Source organism: Oryctolagus cuniculus, chromosome X (assembly GCF_051225735.1).
Source record: "Oryctolagus cuniculus isolate XC-2025 breed Fujian yellow rabbit chromosome X, ASM5122573v1, whole genome shotgun sequence".
NCBI lineage: Eukaryota > Metazoa > Chordata > Mammalia > Lagomorpha > Leporidae > Oryctolagus > Oryctolagus cuniculus.
Window position 1 is genome coordinate 54,471,419 of NC_142888.1, and position 13,380 is coordinate 54,484,798.

Here is a 13,380-nt window from a genome sequence, read left to right on the forward strand (position 1 = left end):
GTGGAGCAGCGGTTTGCGGGTGGGAGGGTGGCTATGGGTGGGGGGGGGGGACCACTATAATCCAAAAGTTGTACTTTCGAAATTCATATTTATTAAATAACAGTTTTAAAAAAAAGTAGAACAGCAGGGACTCGAACTGGCACCCATATGGGATGCTGGCACTGCAGGCGGCGGTTTTACCTGCTACGCCACAGCACCAACCCCATCATGTACTTCTTTTTTTAAAAAATGATTTATGTATTTATTTTAAAGAGTTACAAATAGAAGGAGGGGGAGAGAGAGAGAGAGAGAGAGAGAGAGATGTCTTCCATCTGCTGGTTCACTCCCCAGTTAGCTTCAGTGGCCGAAGCCAGGAGCCAGGAGCTTCCTTCAGGTCTTTGCATGTGGGTGCAGGGGCCCAAGGACTTGGGCCATCTTCTTACTGCTTTCCCCAGCCATAGCAGAGAGCCAGATCAGAAATGTTGCAGCTGGGTCTCAAACCGGTGCCCATATGGAATGCCAGCACTGTGGGTGGCAGCTTTACCCTCTACGCCACAGTGCCAGCCCCCCCCATTGTGTACTTTTAACATTAAAAAATATTTTATCATACTTGAAAATTATGAAGGAAAACATAATGGATACCGTGTACCCACAATCCAATTTAGTCATATCTTAACATTCTATATTTGTTTTAGATCTTAAAAATAATCACTTAGTTCCCTGTGTTACTCCTCTCTAATCCTAATCTCTGTCTTTGTGGGTTTGTTCCTGTTTATTCCTTCATGTTTTCTTGGTGGAGTCTGGAAAGAAAAGGAAACAAATAGGCTTTCATTAATCTACCATGATTGAATGTCCTGCATATTTTATAAATCTAGGATAAGCTCTATGCCAAAGATAAAGACTGTACAAGAAAATCACAGGTCAATTTACTTATGAACATAAGTGAAAAACTTCTTTTAAAGTTGTAAACTGGGTGGGCATTTGGCACAGCAGTTACGATGCCATTTGGGATGCCCACATTTTAATGGGAGTGCCTGGGTTAGAGTCCAGGCTCCACTTCAGACTCCAGCTTCCTGCTAATGGGCATTCTGAGAGGCAGCAAGTGATGGCTCAAGTATTTGAGTCTCTGCCTACCACATGGGAGACCCTAGTTGAGTTCTAGGCTCCTGGCTTTGGCCTAGCCCAGCCCTGACTGTTGTGGACATTCAAAGAATAAACAGTGGATAGATGGAAGATTGTGTCTCTGTCTCTTTCTGTCTCTGTTTTTCAGATAAAAAATGAAAATAACTAAAGATTTTAAATGGTAAACTCAATCAGCATTGTGTTAAAAAAAAAAAAACAAGATGGTCAAGTAGGCTTTCATTCCGAACTCTATGTGTGTGTACATTTATATATACATATGTATACACATATACACATACCACACACACAGAGGATAATTTTAAATATTCCTGGAAAATGGAATTTAAAACAAATTTATTTTGATGCAAAAACTTTGAAATCCACAGAGACAAGGTATTTTAAAAGTTCATGGAAAATGTGTATTATGAAAAATTACGCATGGATTTCAAAACTTTTTTACACCAAAATAAACTTTTTACACTTTTAATTTTTTAAAATTTTATTTGAGAGGGAGAGACAGAAAACTCACATCCATTGGTTCACTCCCCAAATTCTGCCAGCAACCAGGACTGGCCCAAGCCAGGATCCAGGAGCCAGGAACACAATCCAGGTTTCCCAGATGGGTAGCAAGGACCCAGCTACTTGAGTCATCTCCACTGCCTCCTAGGGACATTAGCAAGAAGCTGCAGTCAGGAACTGGAGCTGGGAAATGAACTCAGGTACTCTGATGTGAGGGTGTGGCCATCCTAACAGGCATCTTAACTACTAAGCCAAATGTCCATCCCAAACTTATCTTTTAATTCTACTTTCCATGAATTTATTTATTTATTTATTTATTTATTTATTTATTTATTTTGACAGGCAGAGTGGACAGTGAGAGAGAGAGAGAGACAGAGAGAAAGGTCTTCCTTTTTGCCGTTGGTTCACCCTCCAATGGCCGCTGTGGCCGGCGCACCACGCTGATCCAAAGGCAGGAGCCAGGTACTTATCCTGGTCTCCCATGGGGTGCAGGGCCCAAGTACTTGGGCCATCCTCCACTGCACTCCCTGGCCACAGCAGAGAGCTGGCCTGGAAGAGGGGCAACCGGGACAGAATCCGGCGCCCCAACCGGGACTAGAACCTGGTGTGCCGGTGCTGCAAGGTGGAGGATTAGCCTAGTGAGCCGTGGCGCCGGCTCCATGAACTTTTTGTTTCAAATGTACATATATATGTATATATGTGTACACACATGTATATATTTATATATGTATGCACACATTTATTACTATTAGAATTTCAAGAGAATACTATACCAAATTAGTAATTGATATATTTTTTAAAAGATTTATTTTATTTATTTGAAAGGCAGAGTGACAGAAAGAGGAATAGGGAAAGAAAGAGATCTTCCATCCATTGGTTTGCTCCCCAAATGGCCACAACAACCAGGGCTGGATCAGGTTGAAGCCAGAAGCCTGGAACTCCATCATGGTCTCCCATATAGGGGGCAGGGATGTAAGTACTTGGGCCATATTCCACTGCCTTCCCAGGTGCATTAGCAGGGATCTGGATTGGAAGCAGAGCATCTGGGAAACTCGAATCAGCGCTCCAGTATGGGATGCCAGTGTCGCTAGCAGCAGCTTAACCTCATGTGCCATAGTACAAGTCCCATTAGTTGATGTTTTAGAGTATGTTTTCCCCTTATTTGAGGAGAATAGTTTATTCAGAGTTTATTTTAGCACTACACTAGGTGCTTTAACTTATATCATCGGGTTTAATCCTCTCAAAGCACATGTAGAGTGGATTCTATTATAATCACCATTTCACAAATGAGGAAAGGAAGTTTAGGGCTTGCCCCAGTAGCTTGTAAGTGATAGAGCTGATATCCAAATTCCTCAGGAGATCTGACTCCAGAGCATGTTATCACTATGCCATAGAATGTTTTCAACATAGTTGATTGTACAAAAAATTACATTTAAAATGCTTATGCAAAGTTTTACTATACTTTTAAAAATTTAGAAATTTTGATCAATGCTGCTGCTTAACTCTCAGGAGAAAATAGTTTTCAAATTTATAAATGAACAAGTTCATTTGCATGTCATACAAAACAATCATATTAATCTTTTTCATACATAATTCTAACTGCTGTTAATTATTGAGTGCTTACTCTGCAACAGGAACTTTCTACATGCTTTACATACATGATCTCATAATACTCTCAAAGTTTGACATAGTAACAATCATTTTTTTCCTGCTGAGGAAAACAGAGGCTTGCAGAGGTTAAGGATATTGCCCAAGATATCTTAACTCAATAAGCAGCAGAACCAAAACTCAAACCTAAGCCAGACTCCAAAGTGTATGCTGCCAAGCGAAACCATACTGCCTCTTTATGTGTCAGCGTCACCCATAAAAATCAGGGGATATGCCAAAGCTGTTTTCGCTGTCTTAATAATATGTGCAATCTCATATATGTAAAACAGTGACCAAGATTTTTTTATCACTCTCTGTCTCTCCTTCTCTCTTCATAACTCTGACTTTCAAATAAATAAAACTGAAAAAATATCGATAACATACTCAATCCTATCAACCCCTTTGTAACCAGCCTCATGAAAATAATTTACCAGATAACTCTCTCTAATTTTTCTCATCCTCTCACCCCACACTTAAGGGGGAAAATTATATGGGATATACATGCAAGAAGGTGGAAATCATGGGGGTCTTCGGAATTATGCCTATGAGAAAACACTTAAATTTAAGATCAAGTTGTAATGAAAGCATGTCCACACAATAAACTGCACATGAATGTTCATAATATCATTATTCATCATAGCTAAAAAGTGGAAAGGACTCAAATGTCCATTAACTGGTGACAGGATACATAAAATGTTGTATATCCATACAATGAAACATTATTCAGCTATACAAAGGGATAAAGTACTGTTAAATGCTACAAAACATATGGACCTTGAAAAGATGCTAAGTGAAAAATATCAAAAAAAAACCGTGATTCCATTTATATAAAATGATCAGAATAAATGGATTTGTAAAGATGTAATATAGATGGCGAAATGTTGAAGTGGCTGCTAATTGAATCTAATAAAGCTGTTTTAAGAAATTGAGTTGTACTACTTGCTACCTCCTTTGAAGTTTGGTAATTCAGACTGAGTTTCCTCAACCTTAAGTGGATATAATGGATATAGTACTATCCTTAAACAGACGTAATGCCTACTTCACAAGGTTTCTGTGAGGTTCAAATGAAATAATTACAGGGAATTGCTTTATACACTGCGAAATGCTAAACAAATTTTTTAAATTATTTTTAAGTAGTCTGTAGCTTTACAATCAAAGGCAGGATGAATTTAATTCCTTTTTCAGGCTCTCTTGATGACAGCATCAAAATATTCATCCTGATGGTTGGGTATCTTTTCTCTGTTTTCAAGACTAAATCCTTGCCCTAGTATGTCCATTTCCTTGCACTCTCAACAGAAATGGAGAACAGTTCAATATTATCTATCCCTTTCATCTACTTGAAGTCTTTTATTTAAAATTCCTCATCCTTGTCCCCAGCATCAATAAGCTAATCCAGTTTCAAAGCTAAACAAGCCCAATTTCTTTAACCTTTACTCATAAATCCTCATAAATTGAAATATCATTGCTCTTCATCTGATCCCTTTATATGTAAGAGATAAACAGGGCTGCAGGCTTAAAAGTAAGATCTGCCTTGGGGTCTATCTATAACAAGCATCTTTAAAGCAAAGGTCAAGAAAAGGATAAGGTATTGGGGACTGAAAGACATTTTATTTAATTTAAACTAAGAAGAAATCACAGGGATTACTATTTTCTAAGGTTTAAAGCAGCAGATGAAATCACAAAGGAAAAGACTGACACACATGTCAATGACATGTTAAAATGCTTGCAATATAATATAAATGGAAAGGATAAATTAACAAAAATTTTTGTATAGAGAAAAATTGAAAATGTAACAGCAGATTGGCGAACTTTTAAAAGTTTAATGGTTTTGTAATATTGTTTTATGCTTCTTATAATAAATATCCTATTAAAATGATGAAGAATTCATATATCATGGAATGTTCTTGAAGTAGAATTCATTCTATAATGTGATTCTGAAGACAGATTATTAATAAGATCAAGAAGAAAAATCATCAACCTAACACATAGTCAATAAAAGACATCTTAAGCTTAGAATTTAAATGTGATGCAAGCATGCTCACTCGGACTTACCCCTAATGGTAGAGCTAGAAACATGCCATGGGACTCCAAATCCCATTAAGTTGGCATGTACCAATGCCATCTTACTAGCTAAAGTTATCAGTTTAAGTTCATAATTGAACATAAAGATAGAATTGAGTGTCAAAGGGATCACATAAATAAGACCAGTGTCCGCTGGTCATAACTGATAGAATTAAAAAGGAGAGAATGACCCAACATGGGAAGCGGGATACACAGCAGACTCATAGAATGACAGATGTCCTAAACAGCACTCTGGCCTCAAAATCAGCCCTTAAATCATTTGGATCTGGCTAAAAAGCCCATGAAAGCATTTCAGGCATGGAAAGCCAAGACACTGTGGCAAAAAAAGGCCTAAATGAAAGATCTCTGTGAGTGAGATCCCAGTGGATAGAAGGGGCCATCAAAGAAGGAGGTATCTTTCTCTGAAGGGAGGAGAGAACTTCCACTTTGATTATGGCCTTGTCTAAATAAGGTCGGAGTTTGTGAACTCAAGAGGATTCCATAGCCTTGGCAGCTCATGACAAGAGCCTCAGGTGATTACTGACGTAATAAATAAGAGTGTCAATTGTTAAATCAGCAATGAGAGTCACTGTGCACTTACTCCCCATGTGGGATCTCTGTCCTTGATATGTTGTACTATGCGAATTAATGGTAAAACTAGTCTTCAAACAGTACTCTATACTTTGTGTGTCTGTGGGTGCAATCTGTTGAAATCTTTACTTAGTATATACTAAGTTGATCTTCTGTATATAAAGATAATTGAAAATGAATCCTGATGTGAATGAGATGGGACAGGGAGTAGGAGATGAGATGGTTTGTGGGTGGGAGGGTGGTTATGGGGGAAAAACCACTATAATCTTAAAGTTGTACTTTTGAAATTTATATTTATTAAATAAAAGTTTTCTTAAAAAAATAAATAAATGTGATACAAGACTTTCAATACTGAAACCAGAATAACTGCAAAAAAAAAGAAATGGAATAATTGGTCATCCTAGTTTAGTCTTCTAACAGTTTTGCCCAGATTGATCTCTTATCCTTTTTTAGATTCATGATGTACAATAATTAAAATTAACATAATTTCTAAAAACTGTGCCTTCCGGATGTCTTCCCTATATTTTATTTTTTTAAAAGATTTATTTATTTATTTGAAAGTCAGAGTTACACCGAGAGAGGAGAGGCAGAGAGAGAGAGAGAGAGAGGTCATCCATCCACTGGTTCACTCCCCAATTGGCCGCGACGGCCAAAGCTGTGCCGATCCAAAGCCAGGAGCCTGGAGCTTCTTCTGGGTCTCCCACACAGGTGCAGGGGCTGAAGGACTTGGGCCATCTTTTAGTGCTTTCCCAGGCCACAGCAGAGAGCTGGATCAGAAGTGGAGCAGCCAGGTCTCAAACCGGTGCCCATGTGGGATGCCAGCACTTCAGGCCAGGATGTTAGCCTGCTGTGCCACAGCGCCGGCCCCATCTTCCCTATATTTTAAACATTTCCCCCTTAATTACCAATTGAACTGTTATGGTTTAGATATGGGCTGTCCTCCAGAGGTCCATGTGCTGGAGGCTTGGTCTCCAGTGTGGTGGTATTGAAGTGGTGGAACCTTTAAGAAATGGGGCCTAGGGGAAGATACTTAGGTCATAGGTGCATCAACCACAGAAAGGATTAATGCAAGTATTGTGGGACTAGATTCATTCTCATGAGATAAGAGGTTTTATAATGGAGTGTGGTACCTTTCCCTGAATCCATGTTCCATGTGCACCTCTCACTACTTTCATGTATGTTCCCACCATTTTCTTGTCATCTACCTTGAGACTGTCACTAGAGCCAAGCAGACACCAACACCATGCTCTTGAACATTCACAACTGTGAGCTAAATAAATCTTAAAGTACCAGACTTCAGGTATTCTTGGATAGCAACACAAAAGGAACTAAGGCACCAACCTATTTTGAAAAAGAAATTTCATTTGAGAAGAATGATACTGTGGTAACTGATAAAAATAGAAACGGCAGAGTTTCCGCTCAGTAGGGATAGAGTTGAAAAGCTAAAAATTGGCAGTTTGTATCTAACACTTTCTAGAAAAGAAGAAGCCTGTCAGAGCTTTATAGACTCCTCCATGGGGTTAACTCCATAATGGATGTCAGTATATAAGACTATGATTGTTTATGCCCCATTCCTTAAAGCCATTCAAATTCCTCTGCTCAGATTCTGTTGACCAAATTGCCTGCTCTTAAATCCTATTTTTTAAATTTTATTTATTTGAAGGGCAGAGTTACAGAGAGAGAGGGGAAGGGGGGGGGCAGAGACAGAGAGAGAGGTCTTCCATCAACTGGTTCACTCCCCAAATGGCCACAATGGCCAGGGTTGGGCCAGATCAAAGCCAGGAGCCAGGAGTTTCTTCTGGGCTTCCCACATGTATACAGGGGCCCAAGGACTTGGGCCATCTTCTGCTGCTTTTCCAGGCTTATTATCGGGGAGCTAGATTGGGAGTGGAGCAGCCGGGACTCAAACCTGTGCGTATATGGGATGCTAGCACAGCAGGTGGTAGCTTAACCCACTGTACCACAATGCTGGCTAAAATCCTATTTTTTTGTTGTGAAGAAGAATAATTTAAATCAAAACACATAAAAGATAAAATGACTAGTTCCATCAATCCTTGGAAATTTTAACATACCTAAGCAATCACCACTTAGGAAAAGAAATAGAGCATTGCCAGATTCATAGAAGTCCCCAATTACATACATTCCCTTCCCCCAAAAGAAACCTAAAGAAATCCTTACTTTAAGTAGTCTTGTCTTATTTTCCATTTTATTCAGTGGAATCATACAGGGGTTTTCCATGTCTAGTATTTTTACTCAACATTCTGTTTGTGGAGGTAGATCCGTGTTGTTGCACGTAGCTGTATAATTTATTTTTATTAGCATGTATTCTAGTGTATAATATCACATGTGCTTATCCTTTTTCCTGTTTGTGGACATTTGACTTGTTTCTAGTTTGGAGCCATTGTGAATAATGCTACTATAAGTATTCTTTTTTAAAAATAAGATTGATTTATTTATTTGAAAGACAGAGTCACAGAGAGGGAAAGGCAGAGGCAGAGAGAGAGAGCGAGAGAGTGAGCTCAATCTTCCAATGGCCAAAGCCAGGAACTTCATCCTGGTATCCCATGTGGGTACAGGGGCCTAAGCACTTGAACCATCCTCTGCTGCTTTCCCAGGCACATTCACAGGGATCTGGATAGGAAACAGAGCTGCCAAGACTTGAACCAGCACCCATATGGGATGCCGGCACTGCAGGTGGCAGTTTTACCCACTGTGCCACAGCACTGGCCCCTATAAGTATTCTTATATGAATCCATTGGTGTACCTGGGCATGTACTTCTGTTGTGAATAAACCTAGAAGTAGAATTGCTGAGTCACATGTCCTCACTGGTACTTGATTTTTCATTTTATACATTCTGTTGATGTACAATGGTGTATCTACACCTTCAATTTGTATTTTATTTTTGCAATTTGTACTTTCTTTAAAACTCTTGAGCACTTTTTCATAATTATCAGCAATTGGGATGCTCTCTTTTGTTATCTTGTTCAAGACTTCTACTCATTTTAATCATGTTTTTATTTGGAAGCATTTTTATATATTCTGATGCAAGTTCATTGTTGGTTCTATGTGTTACAAAAATCTTCTCCCATGCTGAATCTTCTGAAACTGCATGTGTAGCTTTGATAGAACTACTTTAGTATTATTACTCTTTAAATGATTCATGGATGCGAAATATATGTCTTTTTATCATCTTTCAGCAACTAAGCACTATATTAGACCCATAATGGGGATCTAAGCAATGTTGTTTTTAAAAAATATTTATTTATTTATTTGAGAAGTAGAATTACAGAGAGAAGGAGGGACAGAGAAAGGTCTTCCATCTGCTGGTTCATTCTCCAAATGGCTGCAATGGCTGGATCTGGGCCTATCTGAAGCCAGGAGCCAGGAGCTTCTTCCAGGTCTCCCATGTGGGTGCAAGGGCCCAAGGGCTTGGGCCATCTTCTACTGCCTTCCCAGGCCATGGCAGAGAGCTGGATCGGAAGAGGAGCAGCCAGGATGTGACTCAGTGTCCATATGGGAGGCCGGTGCTGCAGGCGGAGGCTTAGCCCACTATGCCACAGCACTGGGCCCCTAAGCAATGTTTAATTAAATCATTGAAAATATAAATGAATTAATTTCTATGTAGTTTTTGAATGCTATGCTCAACTTTGCATGTGTATTTAATTTTATAATTTCACAGGCAGTTTTCAAATAGCATTATGCAGTATTTTATTTCTACAAGCTTTGAAAGTATTCAGATATACAATAGTTCTGGGTCTAGAAAGATTGGACCTTTAACTGATAAAAAGAATTGACACATGGGGTCAGCATTCTGGCACAATAGGTTAAGTCTGATGCTGGCAGTCCATATGAGCACTGGTTCAAGTCCCGGGTGCTCCACTTCTGATCCAGCTCCCTGCTAATGTGCCTGGGAAAGCAGCAGAGATGGCCCAAGTGCTTGGGTCCCTGCACTCACGTGGAGACCTGAGCTCCTGGCTTCTGGCTTCAGTCTGACCCAGCTCTGGCCATTGTGGCCATTTGAGGAATGAAACATCAGAAGGAAGACTTCTCTCTCTACCTCTGCCTCTCCATCTTTAAAATTAAAGCCAATAAGGGGCCGATGCTGTGGCACAGTGGGTTAATGCCTTGTCCTGAAGCACTGGCATCCCATATGGGCACTGGTTCAAAACCTGGCTGCTGCACTTCCAATCCAGCTCTCTGGTATGGCCTGGGAAAGCAGTAGAAGATGGCCCAAGTCCTTGGGCCCCTGAACCCATGTGGGAGACCCAGAAGAAACTGGCTCCTGGCTTCGGATCAGTGCAGCTCTGGCCATTGCGGCCAACTGGGGAGTGAACCTGCGGATGGAAGACCTCTCTCTCTCTCTCTGCCTCTCCTCTCTCTGTGTAACTCTGACTTTTAAATAAAATAAATAAATCTTTTAAAAAATTAAAGCCAACAAGTTTCTAAGATGACAAGCCGTACCTGGTATGAAAAAAAAAATTAGTCGTTTCTTAGGACGCTGAACTTATGATGCTAAAACCAGGATGGCCCTGGGCAAACTGAGATGGGCAGTCACCTCATTTAGCCTTACAATCATTTTGATCAGAATAAGCTTATTTTAAGTTTTATTTTGGAATTCCTGTGCAATAACTAAAGTTAAAATGATTTAAAATCCTATATCTTTGAACTTCGTTCTTTGTATTTTACATATTTCCTCACCTCCCTTTTGCTAGTTACCAATGTGGCAACAAAATTTGCTTTGCTATTCTTTATTTTTTCCTCTTGACCTTATTCTTGTGTGTGTGGAGCTGGGCGGGGGATGGGGGAGCTGTGAGCTGGATGTCTAGCAATTATGCTACATACTCCTCTTGGATGCTGAGTGATGATGTTGCAGTGTGGGTTTTTAAAGAGACAGTGTACAGCTTTGAACAGAGAAAGAACAGGTGAATCGAAAATACCCCCACTTTTTCCTAAATGTACATTGTGTGTTATTTAATTCACTTAACAAACTTGTATATCAAGGCACTGTGCATTAAAAAAAACACTGTTAACAGGTACGAAAATGAAATGCTACAGTAATGGATCTTTGTCCTTTAAAGAACCCATAGCATATCAAAGGGCATAGAAACATAAATAAATAAATAAATAAATAAATAAATAAATAAATAAAACAAAGCAGAACAAAAGAAGTACCAATTAGAAGAATAAGCAAAATGGTGTTGGCAAGAAAGGGAAAAAATAATTCTGACTGAGAGGAAGGGGCATGGATCAAAGAAAATATCACATAATGAAAAGCATTTGAGCTGAGTTTTTGAGGGATAGAATTCCAATAAAAGGAAAAGTATGTAGACAGCATTCCAGGTTAATGAACCAACAAAAGTGAGAGTATACAATATATTTTCAATATAGTGAAAAGAATGTAGTAAGCAGATGAAGCTATAATAAAAGTAGAAAAGAGGGGCAAGCATTTGGCACAACCGTTAAGATACCACTTGTGATGCCTGAACTCCATATAACAGTGCCTGTGTTCCAATTTTGGCTCTGCTTTCAATTCCATCTTCCTGCTAATGTGCACCCTGGGAGGCAGCAGATGATGGCTCAAGTACTTGGATCTCTGCCACCCATGTGGGATACCCTAAGTGAATTCTAGGCTCTTGGCATCAGCCTGGCCCAACCCTGGCTGTTGTGGACATTTGAGGAGTGAACAGGGGGTGGAGATCTCTGTCTGTCTGTTTCTGTCCATCTGTTTCTGTCCCTGATCTGTCTCTCAAATAAATAAAAAGTAAATTCAAAAAAGGAAAGTAGGACAGGTAAGATTATGGAGGTCTAGTGATAATATTAGTAATAGCTAACACTCAGCTCTTATACTAAGCATACAGTATGATCTCATTAACTGATACATCAACTCTATGGTGTAGGTAATATTCTTAGTACCATATTATGGAGGGGGAAATTGAGGTACAGAGAGGTTAAATAAATAGCTTCTGACATAACAAGGAACTGGTCCAGCAAAGATTCACTCCCAAATCTATGTTATTAATAAGCCTGTGTTCTTAACCATTAGACTCTCTGACTTAAAGATTTTGGAATTTATTTTGTAAGTGATGGAGACTCATTAGAGTAGGAGAGTGAATATGATTCATCTTGTGTTAGGAAGCCAACTGATAACAGTGAAAATGTTAGATTAGAAGGAAGACAGCCTAAAGACAAGGAAACCAGTTGGTAGACTATAGCAACAGTGTAGTTGAGAGATGATGAAGGACTGAAAAAGGATATTGGCAGAGGAAATGAGAAGGAAGAGAAAGATTTAATATTATGGGGATGTATTGGATAGCATTAGGTGACTGTTCAGATGGGAAGCATAAAAGAAAGCAAGGGGGTTTCTAATCATGATAACTGGGAAGATGGTAATGCATTTAAATGAAAGAGGAGACATGAAAGAGGAATATGTCTTGGGGTACCTGGTGGAGAGAAGGATGGAAGGGGGTGATGAGCATGGTCTGGAACATGTTGTGATTGAGGTCCTGCTAGCGTATACAAAGATAAATTGGTGTCTAGAGTAAGGTGACTACTTTTTTAAAGTTCTTTAACCAGAAACGCATGAGACTGCAGAATTTCCATCATAAAATATTCTCCACTTAAGTCAAGGTAAAAATTCATTCATTTTACTTGGCATTTTAAACCATGAAGGGCTACTATATCATGACTGCCACTATCTAAAGGGCCCAACATTCATCAGTTGCAGGTTGCATAAAAGTGATTTCAGAGTCACATAATCTGCAGTACAACTTCTAGTGCCTAATATAGCTCCTCGAATGTTGGCAATCATATTGATGGTGATGAATTTGAATTTTAATATTTCCATGGGTTCTTCTAGAAGCATTTGTTCTTTTGACAGATTCAGTAATAGTGACCAAAAACAGCATTTGAAGACATTTTCCCACATTGCCAAATTCAATACCTTGGCTAAGAAACCTATCAATAGCTATTGAAGATATATGTATTTAAAGTGATAGAACATAAATGCAGGTCACCTAAATAAAAATTGAGAAAATGAAATGACTACTACTGAGATAAACACTAGCTGAATTAAGTTTCTGGAGAATTTTGATGATCAAGAAAGAAAGAATTTAGACATAATGAAATAAAAGATTTCCTGAGTGAATTAATAATGGTGAGTCTTTACATACTGCAAACTAATCCTCATAGTAGGCCAGAAATCTTAGTCCTGCACATACTAGGTTTCTCTTTTTATAGCATGTTGTATTGAAATATACTTCATGTAACATAGAATTCACCATTTTGAAGTATATATTTGTGGGGGTAGGAGTTTGGTAGAACAGTTAAAAACCACTGGCAATGCCTATAAAAGCCAAAGCTGGGCCAGGCAGACTAAAACCAGGAATCCAGAATTCCATTCAAGTCTCCTGCTATTGCAGGAAAACTGGTGAGATGAGTCCAAGTTGGTGTCCTGGTGTCAA

At 39.1% G+C, this 13,380-nt stretch overlaps 1 protein-coding gene across 1 annotated transcript in view; it reads left to right on the forward strand.

The window, feature by feature from the left end:
- UPRT (uracil phosphoribosyltransferase homolog) overlaps positions 1 to 13,380 on the forward strand; it is a 125,500-nt gene that overhangs the window by 5,343 nt on the left and 106,777 nt on the right. The gene's annotated exons all lie outside the window — the stretch shown is intronic.